The sequence below is a fragment of the Liolophura sinensis genome, chromosome 1, assembly GCF_032854445.1.
Source record: "Liolophura sinensis isolate JHLJ2023 chromosome 1, CUHK_Ljap_v2, whole genome shotgun sequence".
NCBI classification, from domain to species: domain Eukaryota; kingdom Metazoa; phylum Mollusca; class Polyplacophora; order Chitonida; family Chitonidae; genus Liolophura; species Liolophura sinensis.
The window spans coordinates 55,844,404-55,868,768 of record NC_088295.1 but is presented as its reverse complement, the minus strand read 5'-3'; the positions used below and the strand labels follow the sequence as shown (position 1 = coordinate 55,868,768).

At 36.9% G+C, this 24,365-nt stretch overlaps 10 non-coding genes across 10 annotated transcripts; 6 read left to right on the top strand and 4 right to left on the bottom strand.

Annotated features, from left to right (window-relative positions):
- Positions 1 to 386: 386 nt before the first annotated feature.
- Trnap-agg (transfer RNA proline (anticodon AGG)) lies at positions 387 to 458 on the bottom strand. Its single transcript has one exon. It is a non-coding gene; the product is annotated as a tRNA-Pro (tRNA).
- Positions 459 to 1,451: 993 nt separating this feature from the next.
- Positions 1,452 to 1,523, top strand: Trnap-ugg (transfer RNA proline (anticodon UGG)). Its single transcript has one exon. It is a non-coding gene; the product is annotated as a tRNA-Pro (tRNA).
- A 1,238-nt stretch (positions 1,524 to 2,761) lies between these two features.
- On the top strand, positions 2,762 to 2,833 carry Trnap-cgg (transfer RNA proline (anticodon CGG)). The gene has a single exon. It is a non-coding gene; the product is annotated as a tRNA-Pro (tRNA).
- A 5,022-nt stretch (positions 2,834 to 7,855) lies between these two features.
- On the top strand, positions 7,856 to 7,927 carry Trnap-cgg (transfer RNA proline (anticodon CGG)). The gene has a single exon. It is a non-coding gene; the product is annotated as a tRNA-Pro (tRNA).
- A 2,646-nt stretch (positions 7,928 to 10,573) lies between these two features.
- Trnap-agg (transfer RNA proline (anticodon AGG)) lies at positions 10,574 to 10,645 on the bottom strand. Its single transcript has one exon. It is a non-coding gene; the product is annotated as a tRNA-Pro (tRNA).
- Positions 10,646 to 11,623: 978 nt separating this feature from the next.
- Trnap-ugg (transfer RNA proline (anticodon UGG)) lies at positions 11,624 to 11,695 on the top strand. Its single transcript has one exon. It is a non-coding gene; the product is annotated as a tRNA-Pro (tRNA).
- Positions 11,696 to 12,889: 1,194 nt separating this feature from the next.
- On the top strand, positions 12,890 to 12,961 carry Trnap-cgg (transfer RNA proline (anticodon CGG)). The gene has a single exon. It is a non-coding gene; the product is annotated as a tRNA-Pro (tRNA).
- Positions 12,962 to 15,921: 2,960 nt separating this feature from the next.
- On the bottom strand, positions 15,922 to 15,993 carry Trnap-agg (transfer RNA proline (anticodon AGG)). The gene has a single exon. It is a non-coding gene; the product is annotated as a tRNA-Pro (tRNA).
- Positions 15,994 to 16,975: 982 nt separating this feature from the next.
- Positions 16,976 to 17,047, top strand: Trnap-ugg (transfer RNA proline (anticodon UGG)). The gene has a single exon. It is a non-coding gene; the product is annotated as a tRNA-Pro (tRNA).
- Positions 17,048 to 23,013: 5,966 nt separating this feature from the next.
- Positions 23,014 to 23,085, bottom strand: Trnap-agg (transfer RNA proline (anticodon AGG)). Its single transcript has one exon. It is a non-coding gene; the product is annotated as a tRNA-Pro (tRNA).
- Between the last annotated feature and the right edge of the window lie 1,280 nt (positions 23,086 to 24,365).

Sequence of the window (24,365 nt, the reverse complement as noted above, 5' to 3'; positions counted from 1 at the left end):
TCCCCATCTGTGCACGTTGACCCGGTGAGTCCGTCAGTTACCTGTCAGGTTGCCGTAGATTTGTTTATTGATTGTGACATACCTCTGTAGCTAGGATATATACGTACAGATCAATTTTTGTTGTACAGCTAGCTTATTAACCTGCTCCCAGCTATAAGTAAGCACTTAAGTACCATGACAGTATAGGTTGTAGACATATGAAGTGCACATAGGGTTATTTATCTCAAGGTATGCTTCATGAAAGGCACCCTTGGTTTGATTTTCATTCAAGTTGATAGGTGTTTTACTCCGTACTCAAGAATATTTCACTTATACGACAACTGCCACATTAAGGTGCCCAGTTCGAATAGAAGCTGTTCTGTATGTGTAAAGTAAAGAAAATATTCGGGCTTGTCCGGGAATTGAACCCGGGACCTCTCGCACCCTAAGCGAGAATCATACCACTAGACCAACAAGCCACAATTGTTAAGGACTGAACTTGCCTGTTATTCATCGTTTTTATTCCAATATAGGTCTAACTGGAGCACAATTCAGTATGAACTATAAATATCTATAAAGATGGAAAGAACCATGAAGTCACTGTACAATTTCCATTTCTACACGAGTGTGTCAACTTAATAAAGTTGACTAGTCTTATTAAGCCCATCAAAACCTAAGTACACTACGTTCCTACGTAAGTCATTTTATACGACGCAACCAAGGAGAAAAGTGCTATGTAACCTATCATATGTCAACACCGGTCTGTATATAAATGTACATGTATCTTATATGTCAGTGATTAACATACGACTCTTGATACGTTGGCAGTGTTAAGTATTTAAGACACATGTGGAAGCAATAAAAAAAATCTGTTGAATTGCTATTTATATGGTGGACAAGATAGAAGCCAGATTCTTTAGTCTTAGTTCTGACAAAATTTACTCTCGAAAGTAAACAGCGGTAAATAAAGAATTATCGATAAATCGTTGAACCTTATGTGCATTACATGTACAATATGTTCACCAACATTTATAGATCGGCTAATCGATTGTCCCAGACGTAATGTTATATGTTCATCGAATAATACAGCCACTGCTTTCAACTACTTGTATCTCGTGACTGTCCTAATTAAATACATGAAGACCTTCTTATTTGGTGCTTAACTTGAGTATTATACCTATATCAGGTTATCTTGTCTTTAATCTATATTCATGTACGGATGTGTAAAAAGTCTGACACATCACTAGATCGATATAGAAAACAAAGGTTTAATGTGAAATCAGTGGCTAGCCATGGTTGTGTAAAATGAGTAATTTTATGTATGATGTACGCTGTAAAGTGACATAGAACAATGTTCATGTGTGACGCTTGGTATTGCGAAAAATATGTTTGTGGGACAAATGAAATTAGTGAACACTAGTGACTATTAATTTGCTGTATATAATTACAGACATTAACAGCTCGTTTATAGTGGCTCGTTGGTCTAGAGGTATGATTCTCGCTTTGGGTGCGAGAGGTCCCGGGTTCAATTCCCGGACGAGCCCGATAAACATTTTGATTATTCACTGGTAAAATTTTTTCAATAACACCTCCATATGTAAATTGTGGTTAATTTACATTCACATTTTGACTCCAAATATGGCACATGAATATATTCTTTATATTCCAAATCTGAGTACTGGGCTTGGTAAAGCCATTCTGTGAAAGCAAGCTTACACTGTCAGGGATCGTCAAACCCCAAGTATAATACATACATAGATACTCTGCCCGAGGTCGTCGTCGTGTGACGAAAATTGTGACGTACGACCCTCAAACCCCAAACATACATACTTCGTCGGGTTACAGGAGTTACAATCACAAGTCCCTGTTGGAAATAAACATATTGTCTTTGCAAAGCCCAGTGGAACAGTTTCATCATGGTGGATATTGCATCTAAGAATTTAGAATATTCCCCGTAAGCTTTAACAAGTGCTGAATATTATACCATCATGTTTTTCATTTTTCGAATTCAAAACCCTGACAAACAAACGTGCCTGTATACTAGTCATCAACGATAATAAACGTCCAGTACGTCAATATTCACAAAATGAATAGCCAACATAAAGTTAGGTTTTATCATCAAACACCGGTAAGAATATGAAATAAGAAATAATATAACAGAGACCATAAAAAAGAAGTCAAGGGTTTTCAAATGATTTAAAAGGCATGTCTGAATTCAGTCACTATCTAAACCATGTATACCAAGCTAGCTATAAATTTTCATGAATCAAAATTAAAAGTGTATCTCAGTTGACCTGTGTAGGTGATAATGCTGTGCACTGTTTGTTGAGATAAAAAAATACCAAAACAAATGTAAATGGTTACACCAGTCAATGAAAGAATTAACATCCTAGATATTAGAATTTTATTTCTCACAAATATTTTGCCTATATGTGATTTTTGGCAGTTTGTTTTATGAGGTCTGTAATTCTTATCCCGTGTGCGAGTACACCACATTTTTATTTAACATTTAATACATTCAAGACGGAACAGGCTGATAAACTGTCCCTATGTGTTTAAGGCTGTTTTCGGATCAATACAAAACACACCAGTCTTTTGACATGGTATATAATATGTAAGTAGTACGATAAGCGTCAAGATACATGACTGCCTAGCAGGCATATATGTCACATAATATATGAACATAAATATAAACATATAAATACATAATATATGAACATAGCGCCACACCTCACCAGCCAACGTTTTTTTATGAATATATCTTTCATCCTATTCTCACCGAGGCTTGTTGGTCTAGGGGTATGATTCTCGCTTCGGGTGCGAGAGGTCCCGGGTTCAATTCCCGGACAAGCCCACTTTTTATTTTCAATATTGTTTTATTTGAATTCTAGGCAGATAAACTGAATTTAGTTTTGATAATAAATGCCAGGTCTTACAGCCAAAATGAAAAAGGCTGTCATGAGTAAGTTCTGAGTTTTAACTATCGCTGAAATGAAATGATTACAAAAATCAGTTAGTTTATAATCTCTGCGCATATATTTGAACAGCTGTTTCTCTGACCGGCGCAGGTATGTTTATCGATTTCGTGAAGTCTCTCTATAATAGGCTTTAAGCACAATCCCGCCCATGTTATGCAGAATGTAAGCCTTTGTGCCTGACCACAACCTGCGGATGGTCGTGGGTTTCCCCCGGGTTCTGCCCGGTTTCCTCCCACCATAATGCTGGCGGCCGGCGTATAAGTAAAATATTCTTGAGTATGGCGTAAAAACCCAATCAAATAGAAACATAAGCCTTTATAAACTAATGCAAATGTGGGTAATCAGCCAATTGGTCATTAAATATATAAAAACCCAGGCAATTATGTCAGTATCGCTGTTGCATTCGTTAAATGAGCCCTATAGGCCATCCTCAAAGGCCAAGTCGTTGAAGCCTTCGTAAATCGATACTTGACCCTCGTAAGAGATGTGAGGTTATAAATCCCTCAAACTACTCAAAAAATGAATCTTTTAATTTTAATAACAAGTCTGTTGTCTGAGTGATGCTAGAATGTATTCAGCTATTGCTCCAGATTGTTCTGTAAAATATAACACACACATTCTATAATTTAAAATAAAGATTCTATTCGGTCGACGGAGAAAGGTCTTACAGCAACCTGCGGATGGTCGTGGGTTTCATCCAGGCTATGTCCGGTTTCCTCCCATCATAATCCTGGCCGCCGTCGTATAAATGAATAATTCCTGAGTATGGCTTAAAACAACAATCAAATAAATAAATAACGATTCCATCTGACCAACAGGATTTTGTGTTGGATATGACAAAATATTATGTAAGATACCAGAATACATTCTAGCATCATTCAGGCAACAGACTTTGTGTTAAAGTTAACATATTAAGTTTTTGAGTGTAACGTCCCAATGACATGGTAAAATATGTGGTCTATAAAATATGATAAATAAAATTTGTCTGTGACGTGCCCTATAGGATAAAAACCCCTAGCCACCCAATACAAAGGCTTCTTCTATGGGTGAACATCTTACAAAAAATACAAATGCTGTAAACCGATAATTGATCTCAAGATCTTAAGACCAGGTCGGGTGAGCTATTTTAAATCGACATTGAGCTCACATAAGAGATATGAGACTAAAACCCTCAATCTTTCGTCTCAGCGATACAGTAAAATGTTTGGTCTATATGAAAGATGTATACTATGTTGGATGTGATCTTTCCTAGGATAGGAACCTCTTCTCGTCCAATAGAAACTGTTCTGTATGTGTAAACGCCTCACAAAAATGCAGGCTGTAAACAAAAGCGGATATAGTTGGCCGGGAATTGAACCCGAGATCTCTCGCAGCGAAAGCGTTTACCAAATTACTTTCTCCGTTATTATCGCTTTTATTGCAGTAAAGAATATCAATGGACCACAATAAAATGTGAGCTATAAACACCTATAAATATAACAATCTAAAATCATGACATAATTGCGATTCCACGAAAGTATGTTTCTGATAAAATAAATGGGCTGATGACATTAATCCGTTCAAACCTCAACCTCACGCTGATCCTTTGTTAGTAATATAATGCAAGCATCAGAAGATTAGTGCAATATCACACAGATTAACATGTAACTCTATATGAGACACGCTGGCATTGCTAACAACATAAAGACACCACTAAAACTGGTAAGAGATTTATTGCTCTCTACAATACATGTAGATAGTTCTGTGGGAGACAGAATTGAAGTAAGACTGCTTACTCTAGGTGCTAGCTATATTTACTTGGATGTATATAGCCGTGAATAAAACAATTATGTTTAACAAACGGACCGTATTGTATGTAGTTTGTTACCAGTTATAGATAGGCTTGTCCCTTGCTTTACATATTGTAGCTTACTCCACGGCTGCATTTTTACTGAAAACATAACATTCGGGTGACATAAGGTGTTTTTCACCTTTCCAGTTTATGCCAGTTTATGGCTCAACTATTCCTCCAGACCACCACACCTAACTAGACACACGAGAAATAGCTAATGCGTGGATTATTTAGAGCTCAGAGCCTACATTTACATCATTCTACATGTTTTCTGTAGCCTGTATTCATGTGTGAAGAGCTGACAACTGCCTCACACGTCAATGGTCTGATAGTTTTCTTTATATCCCAAGCCTGTCGCGACTGTACCGGGGAATGTAATTGTCTGAAACAAAGCATTGTAAGTTGATACTGAGTAGGCTGGAATTATCACAGGATTGGAGTCAAACATATGGTTTTTACAAATAACCAAAGAGAAGTTCTATCTTGATGAGGATTTTGCACCTGGGCAAAATGTTTGGTATGATTATTTCTCAAGCGCAGACTCTTAAAGGAGAAGAAAACATAAAAAAGATGCCAAAATAATTCATGAAATAAAAACATGAGAAATGTAAGTTGGTATTTCTGTACATACATGTAATATTTCAGCTGTTGTTCTATCCCGATCTTTGCACGTTGACCTGATGAGTCCGTCTATTATCTGTCAGGTTGCCGTAGATTTGTTTATTGATTGTGACATACCTCTGTAGCTAGGATATATACGCACAGACCAATTTTTGTTGTACAGCTAGCTTATTAACCTGCTCACAGCTATAAGTAAGCACTTAAGTACCATGACAGTATATGTTGTAGACATATGAAGTGCACCTAGGGTTAGTTATCTCAAAGTATGCTTCATGAAAGCCACCCTTGGTTTGATTTTGATTGGTGTTTTACTCCGTACTCAAGAATATTTCACTTATACGACAACTGCCACATTAAGGTGCCCATTTCGAATAGAAACTGTTCTGTATGTGTAAAGTAGAGAAAATATTCGGGCTTGTCCGGGAATTGAACCCGGGACCTCTCGCACCTAAGCGAGAATCATACCACTAGACCAACAAGCCACACGTGTTCAGGACTGAACTTGCCTGTTATTCATCGTTTTTATTCCAGTTGCTATTTATATGGTGGACAAGATAGAAGCCAGATTCTTTAGTCTTAGTTCTGACAAAATTTACTCTCGTTAGTAAATAGCGGTAAATAAAGAATTATCGATAAATCGTTGAACCTTATGTGCATTACATGTACAATATGTTCACCAACATTTATAGATCGGCTTGTCATTTGCCCCAGACGTAATGTTATATGTTCCTCGAATAATACAGCCACTGTTTTCAAATACATGTATCTCGTGACTGTCCTAATTAAATACATGAAGACCGTCTTATTTGGTGCTTAACTTGAGTGTTATACCTATAACAGGTTATCTTGTCTTTAATCTATATTCATGTACGGATGTGTAAAAAGTCTGACACATCACTAGATCGATATAGAAAACAAAGGTTTAATGTGAAATCAGTGGCTAGCCATGGTTGTGTAAAATGAGTAATTTTATATATGATGTACGCTGTAAAGTGACATATAACAATGTTCATGTGTGGCGCTTGGTATTGCGATAAATGTGTTTGTGGGACAATGAACTTAGTGAACACTATTCACTATCAATTTGCTGTATATAATTACAGACATTAACAGGACGTTTATAATGGCTCGTTGGTCTAGAGGTATGATTCTCGCTTTGGGTGCGAGAGGTCCCGGGTTCAATTCCCGGACAAAGCTTTTGATTCTTTACTGGTTAAATTATTTTAACAACACCTCTATATGTAAATTGTGGTTAATTTACATACACATTTTGACTCAAAATATGGCACATGAATATATTCTTTATATTCCAAATCTGAGTACTGGGCTTGGGAAAGCCATTCTGTGAAAGCAAGCTTACACTGTCAGGAATCGTCAAACCCCAAGTGTAATACATACATAGATACTCTGCCCGAGGTCGTCGTCGTCGTGTGACGAAAATTGTGAAGTACGACCCTCAAACCCCAAACATACATACTTCGTCGGGTTACAGGAGTTACAATCACAAGTCCCTGTTGGAAATAAACATATTGTCTTTGCAAAGCCCAGTGGAATAGTTTCATCATGGTGGATATTGCACCTAGCAATTTAGAATAATCACCGAAAGTTTCAACAAGTGCTGAATATTATACCATCATGTTTTTCTGATTTAAAATTCAAAACCCTGAACGATAGCAAATCGTGACAAACAAACGTGCCGGTATACTAGTCATCAACGATTATGGACGTCCAATACGTCATTATTCACAAAATGAACAGCCAACATAAAGTTAGGTTTTATCATCAAACACTGGTAAGAAAGAATATGAAATAAGAAATAATATAACAGAGACCATAAAAAAGAAGTCAGGAGTTTTCAAATCATTAAAAAAGCATGTCTAAATTCAGTCACTATCTAAACCATATATACCAAGCTAGCTATAAATTTTCATGAATCAAAATTAAAAATGTATCTCAGTTGACCTGTGTAGATGATAATGGTGTCTTTGCACTGTTTGCTGAGATAGAAAATACTAAAACAAATGTAAATGGTTACAAATTCAAAGAAAGGATTAATATCCTAGGTATTAGTATTTTAGTTCTCACAAATATATGCCTATGTGTGATTTTCAGGTTTGTTTTATATGGCCTGTAATTCTTATAATCGTGTGCGAGTACATCACGTTTTTGTTTAATATTTAATATTTTTAAGGCGGAACAGTCTGATAAACTGTTCCTGTGTGTTTAATGCTCTTTTCGGATCAATACAAAACACTCCAGTCTTTTGACATGGTATATAATATGTAAATAGTACGACAAGCGTCAACATACATGCCTGCCTAGCTGCACATAAATGTCATGACACTATCAAAACATTTGTACAAAAGCAATCACGTAATACTATATCGCCACACCTAACTGTTCAACACACTTTTATGAACATGTCTCTCATTATTATCTTCATTGAGGCTTGTTGGTCTGGGGGTATGATTCTCGCTTCGGGTGCGAGAGGTCACGGGTTCAATTCCCGGACAAGCCCAGACTTTATTTTCAATATTGTTTTATTTGAATTCTAGGCAGATAAACTGAATTTAGTTTTAATAATAAATGCCAGGTCTTACAGCCAAAATGAAAAAGGCTGTCATGAGTAAGTTCTGAGTTTTAACTATTACTGAAATGAAATGATTACAAAAATCAGTTAGTTTATAATCTCTGCGCATATATTTGAACAGCTGTTTCTCTGACCACCGCAGGTATGTTTATTGATTTCGTGAAGTCTCTATACAATAGGCTTTAAGCACAATCCCTCCCATGTTATGCAGAATGTAAGCCTTCTCGGATGGTCGTGGGTTTTTAACCAGGTTCTACCTTGTTTCCTCCCACGATAATGCTGGCGGCCGGCGTATAAGTAAAATATTCTTGAGTATGGCGTAAAAACCCAATCAATTAAAAACATAAGCCTTCGTAAAATAATGCAAATGTGGGTAATCAGCCAATTGGTCATTAAATATATGAAAACCCAGGCAATTATCTCAATATCGCTGTTGTATTCGTTAAATGAGTCCTATAGGCAATCCTGAAAGGCCAAGTCGTTGAAGCCTTCGTAAATCGATACTTGACCCTCATAAGAGATGTGAGACTATAAATCCCTCACACTACTCAAAAATTCATCTCTTAATTTTAATAGCAAGTCTGTTGTCTGAGTGACGCTAGAATGTATTCAGCTATTGCTGCGGATTGTTCTGTCAAATATAACACACACATTCCATTAATTCAACATAAAGATTCTATTCGGTCGACGGAGGAAGGTTTTGCGGCAACCTACGGATAGTCGTAGGTTTTATCCGGGCTGTGTCCGGTTTCCTCCCATCATAATCCTGGCCGCCGCCGTATAAGTGAATAATTCCTGAGTATGGCCTAAAACAACAATCAAATAAATGAATAACGATTCTATATGATCAACAGGATTTTATGTTGGATATGACAAAATACTATGTAAAGATACCAGAATACAGTGTAGCATCATTCAGACAACAGACTGTGTGTTAAAGTTAACAGATTAAGTTTATGAGTGTAACGTCCCAATGACATGGTAAAATATGTGGTCTAAAAATATGATACATACCAAGTTGTCAGTGACGTGCCCTATAGGATAAAAACCCCTAGCCACTCAAGAGAAATGCTTCTTACATGGGTAAACATCTCACACAAAATACATATGCTATAAAGCGATAATCAATTCCAAGATCTTAAGACCAGGTAGGGGGATCTATCGTAAATCGACATTGAGCTCGCATAAGAGATATGAGATCTAAAACCATGACATAATTACGATTCCACGAAGGCATGTTTCTGATAAAATAAATGGGCTGATGGCATTAATCCGTTCAAACCTCAACCTCACGCTGATCCTATGTTAGTAATATGATGCAAGCATCAGAAGATTAGTGCAATATCACACAGATTAACATGTAACTCTATATGAGACATTGCTAATAACATAAAGATACCACTAAAACTGGTAAGAGATCTATTGCTCTCTACAATAGATAGTTCTCTTGAGAGACAGAACTGAAGTAAGACTGCTTACTCTAAGTGCTACCCATATTTACTTGGAAGTATATAGCCGTGAATAAAACAATTATGTTTAACAAACGGACCGTATTGTATGTAGTTTGTTACCAGTTATAGATAGGCTTACCTCTTGCTCTACATATTGTAGCTTACTCCACGGCTGCATTTTCAGTGAAAACATAACATTCGGGTGACATAAGGTGTTTTTCACCTTTCCAGTTTATGCCAGTTTATGCCTCAACTATTCCTCCAGACTACCACACCTAACTACACACACGAGAAAAAGCTAATGCGTGGATTATTTAGAGCTCAGAGCCTACATTTATATCATTCTACATGTTTTCTGTAGGCTGTATTCATGTGTGAAGAGCTGACAACTGCCTCACACGTCAATGGTCTGATAGTTTTCTTTATATCCCAAGCCTGTCTCGACTGTACCGGGGAATGTAATTGTCTGAAACAAAGCAACGTAAGTTGATATTGCGTAGGCTGGAATTATCACATGATTGGAGGCAAACAGATGGTTTTTACGAATCACCAATGAGAAGTTCTATCTTGATGAGGATTTTGCACCTGGGCAAAATGTTTGGTATGATTATTTGTCAAGCGCAGACTGTTAAAGGAGAAGAAAACATAAAAATGATGCCAAAATAATTCATGAAATAAAAACACGAGAAGTGAATGCTGGTATTTCTGTACATACATGTAATATTTTAACAGCTGTTGTTCTATCCCGATCTGTGCACGTTGACCCTGTGAGTCCGTCAGTTACCTGTCAGGTTGCCGTAGATTTGTTTATTGATTGTCACATACCTCTGTAGCTAGGATATATACGCACAGACCAATTTTTGTTGTACAGCTAGCTTATTAACCTGCTCCCAGCTATAAGTAAGCACTTAAGTACCATGACAGTATATGTTGTAGACATATGAAGTGCACCTAGGGTTATTTATCTCAAAGTATGCTTCATGAAAGCCACCCTTGGTTTGATTTTGATTCAATTTGATTGGTGTTTTACTCCGTACTCAAGAATATTTCACTTATACGACAACTGCCACATTAAGGTGCCCATTTCGAACTGTTCTGTATGTGTAAAGTAAAGAAAATATTCGGGCTTGTCCGGGAATTGAACCCGGGACCTCTCGCACCCTAAGCGAGAATCATACCACTAGACCAACAAGCCACACTTGTTAAGGACTGAACTTGCCTGTTATTCATCGTTTTTATTCCAATATAGGTCTAACTGGAGCACAATTCAGTATGAACTATAAATATCTATAAAGATGGAAAGAACCATAAAGTCACTGTACAATCTCAATTTCTACACGAGTGTGTCAACTTAATAAAGTTAACTAGTCTTATTAATCCCATCAAAACCTAAGTACACTACGTTCCTACGTAAGTCATTTTATACGACTCAACCAAGGAGAAAAGTCCTATGTAACCTATCATATGTCAACACCGGTCTGTATATAAATGTACATGTATCTTATATGTCAGTGATTAACATGCGACTCTTGATACGTTGGCAGTGTTAAGTATTTAATAAAGTAAGTATTAATAAAAGAAATCTGTTGAATTGCTATTTATATGGTGGACAAGATAGAAGCCAGATTCTTCAGTCTTAGTTCTGACAAAATTTACTGTCGCAAGTAAATAGCGGTAAATAAAGAATTATCGATAAATCGTTGAACTTTATGTGCATTACATGTACAATATGTTCACCAACATTTATAGATCGGCTTGTTATTTGCCCCACACACAATGTTATATGTTCCTCGAATAACACTCGCACTGCATTCAACTACTTGTATCTCGTGACTACCCTATGAAGAAGATATTACTTAGTGCTTAACTTGAGTGTTATACTTATATCGGGTTATATCTTGTCTTTAATCTATATTCATGTACGGATGTGTAAAAAGTGACACATCACTAGATCGATATAGAAAATCAATGTTTAATGTGAAACCAGGGGCCAGCCATGGTTGTGTAAAATGAGTAATCTTACGTATGGTAACGCTGTAAAGTGACATATAACAATGTTCATGTGGGACTTGGTAATGCGATAAGTGTGTTTGTGGGACAAATGAAATTAGTGAACACTAGTGACTAATTATTTTCTGTATATAATTACAGACATTAACAAGCCGTTTATAGTGGCTCGTTGGTCTAGAGGTATGATTCTCGCTTTGGGTGCGAGAGGTCCCGGGTTCAATTCCCGGACGAGCCCGATGAACATTTTGATTATTCACTGGTAAAATTCTTCCAATAACACCGCCATACGTAAATTGTGGTTAATTTTGACTCAAAATATGGCACTTGAATATATTCTTTATATTCCAAATCTAACTACTGGGCTTTGGAAAGCCATTCTGTGAAAACAAGCTTACACTGTCAGGTATCGTCAAACCCCAAGTATAATACATACATAGATACTCTGCCCGAGGCCGTCGTCGTGTGAGGAAAATTGTTAAGTACGACCCTCAAACACCAAACATACATACTTCGTCGGGTTACAGGAGTTACAATCACCAGTCCCTGTTGGAAATAAACACATTGTCTTTACAAAGCCCAGTGGAACAGCTGAATATAGCTGAACAATGCTGAATATTATACCATCATGTTTTTCTGGTTTCAAATTCAAAACCCTGAACGATAGCAAATCGTGACAAACACTCGTACCAGTATACTAGTCATCAACGATAATGAACGTCCAAGACGTCAATATTCACAAAATATATAGCCAAAATAAAGTTAGGTTTTATCATCAAACACCGGTAAGAAAGAATATGAAATAAGAAATAATATAACAGAGACCATAAAAAAGAAATCAAAAGTTTTCAAATCATTAAAAAGCATGTCTAAATTCAGTCACTATCTAAACCATACCTACCAAGCTAGCTATAAATTTTCATGAATCAAAAATAAAAATGTATCTCAATTGACATGTGTAGGTGATAATGCTGTCTGTGCACTGTTTGCTGAGATAGAAAAACCATGTAAATGGTTACAAATTCAAAGAAATAATTAACATCCTAGATATTAGTATTTTATTTCTCACAAATATATGCCTTCGTATGATTTTTGGCAGTTTGTTTTATGTGGTCTGTAATTCTTATACCATGTGCGAGTACATCACATTTTTATTTAATATTTAATACGTTCACGTCGGAACAGGCTGATAAGCTGTTCCTGTGTGTTTAAGGCTCTTTTCGGATCAATACAAAACACTCCAGTCTTTTGACATGGTATATAATATGTAAGTAGTACGACAAGCGTCAACATACATGACTGCCTAGCTGCACATAAATGTCATGATACTATCACAACATTTGTACAGAAGGAAGCACGTGATACTATATCGCCACATCTCACTGGTCAACGCTTTTTTTATGAATATATCTTTCATCTGTATGTTCGCCGAGGCTTGTTGGTCTAGGGGTATGATTCTCGCTTCGGGTGCGAGAGGTCACGGGTTCAATTCCCGGACAAGCCCAGTTATTATTTTTAATATTGTTTTATTTGAATTCTAGGCAGATAAACTGAATTTAGGTTTGATAAGAAATGTCAGGTCTTACAGCCAAAATGAAAAAGGCTGTCATGAGTAAGTTCTGAGTTTTAACTATCGCTGAAATGAAATGATTACAAAAATCATTTAGTTTATAATCTCTGCGCATATATTTGAACAGCTGTTTCTCTGACCACCGCAGGTATGTTTATTGATTTCGTGAAGTCTCTCTATAATAGGCTTTAAGCACAATCCCGCCCATGCTATGCAGAATGTAAGCCTTTGTGCCTGGCCGCAACCTGCGGATGGTCGTGGATTTCACCCGGGCTCTGCCCGGTTTCCTCCCACCATAATGCTAGCGGCCGGCGTATAAGTAAAATATTCTTGAGTATGGCGTAAAAACACAAGCAAATAAAAACATAAGCCTTCGTAAAATAATGCAAATGTGGGTAATCAGCCAACTGGTCATTAAATATATGAAAGCCCAGGCAATTATTTCAATATTGCTGTTGCATTCGTTAAATGAGTCCTATAGGCAATCCTGAAAGGCCAAGTCGTTGAAGCCTTCATAAATCAATACTTAACCCTCATAAGAGATGTGGGGTTGAAAATCCTCAAACTACTCAAAAAATTCATCTCTTAATTTTAATAGCAAGTCTGTTGTCTGAGTGATGCTAGAATGTATTCAGCTATTGCTGCAGATTGTTCTGTTAAATATAACACACACATTCTATAATTTAAAATAAAGATTCTATTCGGTCGACGGAGGAAGGTTTAGCAGCAACCAGCGGATCGTCGTGGGTTTCATCCGGGCTGTGTCCGGTTTCCTCCCATCATAATCCTTGCCGCCGTCGTATAAATGAATAATTCCTGAGTACGGCCTAAAACAACAATCAAATAAATAAATAACGATTCTATATGACCAACAGGATTTTATGTTGGTTATGACAAAATATTATGTAAAGATACCAGAATACATTCTAGCATTATTCAGGCAACAGAATTTCTGTTAAAGTTAACAGATTAAGTTTTTGAGTGTAACGTCCCAATGACATGGTAAAATATGTGGTCTATAAAATATGATTCATACCAAGTTGTCAGTGACGTGCCCTATAGGATAGAAACCCCTAGCCACTTAAGAGAAAGGCTTCCGGCATTGGTAAACATCTTACAAAAAATACATATACTATAAAGCGAAAATTAATCTCAAGATCTTAAGACCAGGTCGGGGGAGCTATTTTAAATCGACATTGAGCTCACATAAGAGATATGAGACTAAAACCCTCAATCTTTCGTCTCAGCGATACAGGAAAATGTTTGGTTTATATGAAAGATGTATACTATGTTGGATGTGATCTTTCCTAGGATAGAAACCTCTTCTCGTACAGTAGAAACTGTTCTGTATGTGTAAACGCCTCACAAAAATGCAGGCTGTAAAACAAAAACGGATAAGGTTGGCCGGGAATTGAACTCGGGATCTCTCGCACCGAAAGCGTTTATCAAATTACTTTCTCCGTTATTATCGCTTTTATTGCAGTCAAGAATATCAATGGACCACAATAAAATGTGAGCTTTAAACACCTATAAAGATAACGATCTAAAATCATGACATAATTGCGATTCCACGAAGGTATGTTTCTGATAAATTGAATGATCTGATGCCATTAATCCGTTCAAACCTCAACCCCACGTTGATCCTTTGTTAGTAATATGATGCAAGTATTAGAAGATTAGTGCAATATCACACAGATTAACATGTAACTCTATATGAGACTAAAACTGGTAAGAGATCTACTGCTCTCTACAATAGATAGTTCTATGGGAAACAGAACTGAAGTAAGACTGCTTACTCTAGGTGCTAGCTATATTTACTTGGAAGTATATAGCCGTGAATAAAACAATTATGTTTAAGAAACGGACCGTATTGTATGTAGTTTGTTACCAGTCATAGATAGGCTTGTTCCTTGCTCTACATATTGAAGCTTACTCCACGGCTGCATTTTCAGTGAAAACATAACATTCGGGTGACATAAGGTGTTTTTCACCTTTCCAGTTTATGCTAGTTTATGGCTCAACTATTCCTCCAGACTACCACACCTAATTAGACACACGAGAAAAAGCTAATGCGTGGATTATTTAGAGCTCAGAGCCTACATTTACATCACTCTACATGTTTTCTGTAGCCTGTATTCATGTGTGAAGAGCTGACAACTGCCTCACACGTCACTGGTCTGATTGTTTTCTTTATATCCCAAGCCTGTAGCGAGTGTGCAGTGGAATGTAATTGTCTGAAACAAAGCAACGTAAGTTGATATTGCGTAGGCTGGAATTATCACAGGATTGGACACAAACATATGGTCTTTACGAATAACCAAAGAGAAGTTCTATCTTGATGAGGATTTTGCATCTGGGCGAAATGTTTGGAATGATTAATTGTCAAGCGCAGACTGTTAAAGGAGAAGAAAACATAAAAATGATGCCAAAATAATTCATAAAATAAAAACATGAGAAATATATGCTGGTATTTCTGTACATACATGTAATATTTCAACAGCTGTTGTTCTATCCCGATCTGTGCACGTTGACCCGGTGAGACCGTCAGTTACCTGTCAGGTTGACGTAGATTTGCTTATTGATTGTGACATACCTCTGTAGCTAGGATATATACGCACAGACCAATTTTTGTTGTACAGCTAGCTTATTAACCTGCTCCAAGCTAGAAGTAAGCACTTAAGTACCATGACAGTATATGTTGTAGACATATGAAGTGCACCTAGGGTTATTTATCTCAAAGTATGCTTCATGAAAGGCGCCCTTCGTTTTTTGATTCAGTTTGATTGGTGTTTTACTCCGTACTCAAAGACATTTCACTTATACGACAACTGCCACATTTAGGTGCCCAGTTCGAATAGAAACTGTTCTGTATGTGTAAAGTAAAGAAAATATTCGGGCTTGTCCGGGAATTGAACCCGGGACCTCTCGCACCCTAAGCGAGAATCATACCACTAGACCAACAAGCCACACTTGTTAGAGGCTGAATTTGCCCGTTATTTATCGTTTTTATTCCGATATAGGTCTAACTGGAGCACAATTCAGTATGAACTATAAATATCTATAAAGATGGAAAGAACCATAAAGTCACTGTACAATCTCCATTTCTACACGAGTGTGTCAACTTAATAAAGTTGACTAGTCTTATTAATCCCATCAAAACCTAAGTACACTACGTTCCTACGTAAGTCATTTTATACGACGCAGCCATGAGGAGAAACCTATCATATGTCAACACCGGTCTGTATATAAATGTACATGTATCTTATATGTCAGTGATTAACATGAGACTCTTGATACGTTGGCAGTGTTAAGTATTTAATAAAGTAAGTAATAATAAAAGAAATCTGTTGAATTGCTATTTATATGGTGGACAAGATAGAAGCCAGATTCTTTAGTCTTAGTTCTGACAATATTTACTCTCGCAAGTAAATACCGGTAAATAAAGAATTATCGATAAATCGTTGAACTTTATGTGCATTACATGTACAATATGTTCACCAACATTTATAGATCGGCTTGTCATTTGCCCCACACACAATGTTATATGTTCCTCGAATAATACTGGCACTGCTTTCAACTACTTGTATCTCGTGACTACCCTAATTAGTTTCATGAAGAACATCATACTTGGTGCCTAACTTGAGTGTTATACCTATATCGGGTTATATCTTGTCTTTAATCTATATTCATGTACGGATGTGTAAAAAGTCTGACATATCACTAGATCGATATAGAAAACCAATATTTAATGTTAAAACCAGGGATAGCCATGGTTGTGTAAAATGAGTAATTTTATATATGATGTACACTGTAAAGTGACGTATAACAATGTTCATGTGTGACGCTTGGTATTGCGATAAATGTGTTTCTGGGACATGTAACTTAGTGAACACTAGTGACTATTAATTTTCTGTATATAATTACAGACATTAACTGGCCGTTTATGGTGGCTCGTTGGTCTAGAGGTATGATTCTCGCTTTGGGTGCGAGAGGTCCCGGGTTCAATTCCCGGACGAGCCCGACAAGATTTTGAATTATTTACTGGTAAAATTATTTCAACAACACCGCCATATGTAAATTGTGCTTAATTTACATTCACATTTTGACTCCAACATGAATATATTCTTTATATTCCAAATCTGAGTACTGGGCTTGGGAAAGCCATTCTGTGAAAACAAGCTTACACTGTCAGGGATCGTCAAACCCCAAGTGTAATACATACATAGATACTCTGCCCGAGGTCGTCGTCGTGTGACGAAAATGGTTAAGTACGACCCTCAAACCCCAAACATACATACTTCGTCGGGTTACAGGAGTTACAATCACCAGTCCCTGTTGGAAATAAACATATTGTCTTTACAAAGCCCAGTGGAACAGATGTATCATGGTGGATATTGCACCTAAGAATTTAGAATAATCACCGTAAGCTTTAACAAGTGCTGAATATTATACCATCATGTTTTTCATTTTTCGAATTCAAAACCCTGAACGATAGCAAATCGTGACAAACAAACGTGCCGGTATACTAGTCATCAACGATAATGGACGTCCATTACGTCATTATTCACAAAATGAACAGCCAACATAAAGTTAGGTTTTATCATCAAACACCGGTAAGAAAGAATATGAAATAAGAAATAATATAACAGAGACCATAAACAAGAAGTCAGGAGTTTTCAAATGATTTAAAAGGCATGTCTAAATTCAGGTCCCGGGTTCAATTCCCGGACAAGACCAGTTATTATTTTCAATATTGTTTTATTTGAATTCTATGGAGATAAACTGAATTTAGTTTTGAGGATAAATGTCAGGTCTTACAGCCAAAATGAAAAAGGCTGCCATGAGTAAGTTCTGAGTTTTAACTATCGCTGAAATGAAATGATTACAAAAATTAGTTAGTTTATAATCTCTGCGCATACATTTGAACAGCTGTTTCTCTGACCGCCGCGGGAATGTTTATTGATTTCGTGAAGTCTCTCTATAATAGGCTTTAATCACAATCCCGCCCATGTTATGCAGATTGAAAGCCTGTGTGCCTGATTGCAGCCTGTGGATGGTTGTGGGTTTCACTTGGGTTCTGCCCGGTTTCCCCCCACCATAATGCTGGCGGCCGGCGTATAAGTAAAATATTCTTGAGTATGGCGTAAAAACCCAAGCAAATAAAAACATAAGCCTTCGTAAAATAATGCAAATGTGGGTAATCAGCCAACTGGTCATTAAATATATGAAAACTCAGGGAATTATCTCAATATCGCTGTTGCATATGTTAAATGAGTCCTATAGGCAATCCTGAAAGGCTAATAGCATAAAGAAACCACTAAAACTGGTAAGAGATCTACTGCTCTCTACAATAGATAGTTCTATGGGAAACAGAACTGAAGTAAGACTGCTTACTCTAGGTGCTAGTTATATTTACTTGGAAGTATATAGCCGTGAATAAAACAATTATGTTTAACAAACGGACCGTATTGTATGTAGTTTGTTACCAGTTATAGATAGGCTTGTTCCTTGCTTTACATATTGTAGCTTACTCCACGGCTGCATTTTCAGTGAAAACATAACATTCGGGTGACATAAGGTGTTTTTCACCTTTCCAGTTTATGCCAGTTTATGGCTCAACTATTCCTTCAGACTACCACACCTAACTAGACACGCGAGAAATTGCTAATGCGTGGATTATTTAGAGCTCAGAGCCTACATTTACATCACTCTACATGTTTTCTGTAGCCTATATTCATGTGTGAAGAGCTGACAACTGCCTCACACGTCAATGGGCTGATAGTTTTCTTCATGCCCCAAGCCTGTCGCGACTGTGCCGGGGAATGTAATTGTCTGAAACAAAACAACGTAAGTTGATAGTGCGTAGGCTGGAATTATCACAGGATTGGACACAAACATATGGTCTTTACGAATAACCAAAGAGAAGTTCTATCTTGATGAGGATTTTGCACCTGGGCGAAATGTTTGGAATGATTATTTGTCAAGCGCAGACTGTTAAAGGAGAAGAAAACATAAAAATGATGCCAAAATCAGATGAAAGAGCGTTTAAACGTATTTGCAAATAGGATTTTTAGTATTTTTTTAGATTTTTTTTCTAATAGAAAGGGGTATTATAAAATATTTTGGTATGGTGGTTATTTGAGACCAATTTTTGGTATTTATCGTTGTTGCATAATAATGTTCTAAATAAGGATGTGATGCTTGTCTAATAAATTTATTTGAATGTAAATTTGTTGTTGATATCAAAACATATGCATTTAACCTAATTTATGGTAATATTTATGAACACATTAAAATTTAAATATGATCCAAATTGAGTTTTAATACATTTGTTAGTTGAAAAGAGCAGATTCTAGTGCAAAAATTTTTTTTAAACCTGTGTTACATACTCATTTATGACATTATTAAACGAACACTATAAATACCAAAAGGCGGTCCCAAATACCCACCATACAAAAATTATTTTCAAGTGTCTTTTTCTCCTGAAGGAAAAATCGGAAAAAATAGTGAAGTCCACATTTAGGAATAACTTTTCGCACTCTTTCATCTGAACTTTATGTCATTTTTAATGTTTTCTCTACCTTTAAATCCTCATATCGTTTTTATTTTTTCGTTATATATATACCAGAATTAAAACTGTTATGGACAAAACAGATTAAATTGGTGGGGTGGGGCCCTATTGGTTAGCGTTCTCGCTTAGCACATTGATTCTCTCACCAATGCGATCGTTGTGAGTTCACGTCCAGCTCATGCCGTCTTCTTGAGTCGATGTCAACATTCCTTTGTCATTACAGATGTCTGGAAAACGATCGTATATTCAATACTGCTGCACATTTGGCGTAGATACTTGTCGTCTTGCACTCAGGAATCTCGTTGCGCAAACCACCCATGTTAAAGATAGGATGTTAAAAAATTTACCGACAGACAGGAAAACAGACAAAACAACCCACTTGCAGAGATGCTCAAGCTCAGCGGAGGAAAACGCTCAAAATCAATAATCTGAAGGTCAACTTTTGACAACCAAACAGCCATAACGTCTTTCATAAATGTAGGCCCATGAAAAATGCAAGCAAATAAAATAAATCTGGTAACATGATATAATACAAACCTTTAAAACTGAGCCCTTGACTGTAGTAGGCTCCGTTTATAAGGCGTTACTCACCCAGTTTGAAACATGGCACAAGGGTCAGGTAGGAATTACCTTTATTCAGACAGCTCGGTACACTCTTTGTCTCTGTCTATTTACGGCTGTAATGTTAGCCAACTCTGCTCAGCCTGTATAGGCTGCTTGGTATAAATTGTCTGAAGTGTGCCCCGGATTTTCTAACGATGGCTTAAATTTATATGTGTATGAACGTTGGTATTACAGGTCTACTAACACGAAAACCTTTTTTTGAGAGTTAAGTCTCTACAATCTTACGTCATGCGCATCAGTGGACCCAATAGTATGACATTCTTATCCCTAGGAACTTTTTTCCGAAAAGGTCGAGACTTCTAAGTTAACTTGGTTCACGCTAACAATGTAAACTTGTTCGGGCTGAGCACAGATACCTCCATTGACTCGTAGTATTGTATAGTTGTCTGTATCATGTAGTAGGGTAATGATTAAACAAGGAAAACTTAGAGTGTCACATGAATTTTACCGAAAGGATTAATATTTTATTTGATTTGATTTTTTTTTTTTTTTATGATTGTTGTTTTACGCCGTACTCAAGAATATTTCACTTATACGACGGCGGTCAGCATTATGGTGGGTGGAAACCGGGCAGAACACGGGGGAAACCCACGACCATCCGCAGGTTCCTGAAGGACCTTCCCACGTACGGCCGGAGAGGAAGCCAGTATAGGCTATTTTATTTGTGACAGGACCGACAGAAATGTACTTTTTAACTGCCTGTCTGACTTTATAGCTGTTCTTTTATGTTTTATGCATGTATGTATGTATGGGTGTGTATATGTGTTTATTCTTGGGATTTTACATCGTGCACTTCAGTTAATGAGGCTGTGCTGACACTAGCTGATATATATGTCCTGTTCATTGAACTTTGATTTGAACTGAACACAATGCACTCCAATCTATTTACATACAACACTATTTGACAATAAGTGTCAGTATACAGGAATACTTGGCATTCACATGAGTGCGTTGACATGTGGTACGCTATCAACACACTTCAGTGTTTAATACACAAATGCACTGTTTAATACACAAATATTTGACCCACGGCTTCATCACAGATTGTTGAGCCAGGAGTATGATTCTGCCTCCGGGTGCGAGAGGTCGCGGGTGCAATTCACGGACAAGCCTAATTTTTGTGTCTCTTTATTTAAATTCTTAGAGGGAAATTAGAATAATGCCAATCAAGAGTAAATTTGTTTTTCGGGTTTTACTGCATTACTGAATTTAACTAATCAGAAATGGGATTTAGTCTCTTGTGTAATCTCAACGCATATATAAATTTATTTCAACAGCTGCTGTTTGATTTTCTTGTGTACGTAGACGCCGAGTGCAACAGTTACCTGTCGGGTTTGTTCATTGTTCATTTGTTCATTTGTCGAGGCTCACTATGTTACAGACATGATAGACCTAAGCTGCACCCTACTCTTGTTACAGAGCTTAAAACCTTGGTAAACTAATGTAACAGTAAGTAATTAGCTAATTATTGTCAGTTATAGTTTCAGTAGAGAAACATACGAAATTTCCAGACCAAGTTGCGCAAGAGTTCGAAAAATCGGTATTTAACCGGCGAAATGCTTTAATCTATCGCCTCAACAACATGGTAATATATGGCATATAATATATCATGTTGGTTGGGACGTATGATAGATGAAAAACCTGTTGACATTCAGTAGAAAGTCAGGTTTGTATAGGCAAACCTCTGGCATGTGAAAAAGAATGCCATAAAGAAAAAGGTTAAGGGCTTGTCAGTATGAGCTATAAAGATCTAGAAAGATAACGATTTAAAATCACGATATAATCGCGATTACACCCTCGTGTATTTTTAATGAAGTGAATGGGCTGATCATACTAAGCCTTTTAAGCCTCAACCAGACGCTGTTCCTGTGTAAGTAATTCTATATGAAAACCGTCAGAAGATAAGTGCAGTGTGACCTATCATATCATGTAGGCTAGGATACTGAGTGTCCAAGAACACTAAATCGTCACATAATCGTTACCAAAAGGATTAATATCATTATTGTGTTCTGTATGTTATAGGACTTTCCTGGGTGTCTGACATTATATGTGTTGCTTTGTTTTATATATGTATTCATGCAGGAGAATTTACGTCGTATACTTCTGTCACACCGTTATATATGTATTTGATCGGTAAGTGCCGACACTAGCTGATATATATGCCCTGTTAGTTTAACTTTGATCTGAACTGAACGCAAAAAATCCATTTATGCATACTATATTTGGAAATAAATGTCAGTGCACAGGAGGGCTTAACATAAAAGCTGTTGACACCTGGTACGCTATCGCCACACCTCATTGGTGAGACGGATTTCTTTTTTGAGAAATTTCACAAGGAAATTAAAATAATATCAATCAAGAGTAAATTACTTTTCAGGTTGTACTGCACACCTGAATTTAACTGATCAGAAATGGGATTTAGTCTCTTGTGTAATCTCATGGGACATAAACTTTAACATCTGCTGTTTGATTTTCTTGTGCACGTGGACCACAGGTTTGTGTATTGATTTTGTCAAGGCTCTCTAACTAGGTTATAGACGTGATTGATCTATGCTGCAGCCCACTCTTGTCATAGAGCTTAAAACCTTGGGTAAATGTATGTAATATATGTAAACTTTATATTTAATCGACTAAATACTTCAATCTATCGCTTCCACAACAACATAGTAATATACAAACCTATGATATATCATGTTGGTTGAGAGGTATCCTAGATGAGAAACATCTTGAAATCCAATGGAGTCTCTTCGTACAAGAAAAAGGTTGTATGCTATAAAGAAAAGATGCTGACGGGCTTGTCCGGGAATTGAACCCGGGACCTCTCGCACCCTAAGCGAGAATCATACCACTAGACCAACAAGCCTCAGATGTTCAACAAATGATAGTTCCGGTTTATGTATCGTTTTTATTCCGATGTACGTAACACCCTGTGATCTACAAACATAAAGGTCGAAAGAGCTATAAAATAACTGTATCGCCCTGTGTTTTTAACACATTAGATTAATCTGTTCAAACTTCAAGCACTCTCTGGTCCAACGTAAGTAATTCTATATGACACAAGCATCAGCATTAGTGCATTGTAGCCTATCATATGTCTACACCGGCCTAGATGTATATATGTATATAACATATGCCACGGATTAACATGCCGCTTACATAGATTGGCATTGCTACTTTGTTATTTATTTCAAAACACGCATTGGAAGTGTTAAGAGGGGCCTGTGTCTTTGTTTATGTGGCAGCTGTTATATTAGTCCCAATGGGGAGATAGAATTGAAGTCAAACTGCTTACACAATACTCGATCTGGCTATATTTACTTTGAAGTATACAGTTGCAAATAAAATATTTATGCTTACTTAGGAAACATTATGTGTAGTATATGTAGTTTGTTAATCAGCAGTTGTATAAACTGTTTTGTTTCCTGCTCTAGACACATGTAACTTGTTTCCTGTTCTAGACACATGTAGCTTGGATCTGTTGATGTAGAGGTGAGTGAGTGCTTGGGGTTTAACATCGTACTCAACAATTTTTCAGTCATATGACGACGAAGGAATCCTTATGGTGTATGTAATGTGCCTTGTCTTTGTCGCAGGACGGATTTCCACCGCTCTTTTATCTAGTGCTGCTTCACTGAGACGACTTACCGAAGGCATGTAAGCCGCCCCGCCCGAGCCATTATACTGATACGGGTCAACCAGTCGTACTATCCCCTTCATGCTGACTGTGGATGTAAGTTGAGCGAATAAAAACTGCATGGCACTGATTTTAAATATTGTTTTATGTCCTGACTGTATTACACCTAATTAGAGGTGCTCATACCTGGCCTCTTTTTTTGAGCGTGTATATATTTTTTTAAAATCTGCACTCATTTACAAATACCTAAAAACCAAGTCTGACACGCAACGTTATCGATATAGGAAATCAATACTTTATGTGAAATCAAATACTAACCATGGACGTATAGGTGTCATGGGAGATTCTTTGAGTGACAAGGCTATACAGTAACACGTAACAATGTAGAACAGTAATCGATTATATTGCGAAAGATGTATTTGTATGGAAATTCGGAGGAAAATGTATGCCTTGTCATACCTTGTATAAACTTGCAGACATTTTTCGTGTTAACGAACGGGCTCGTTGAT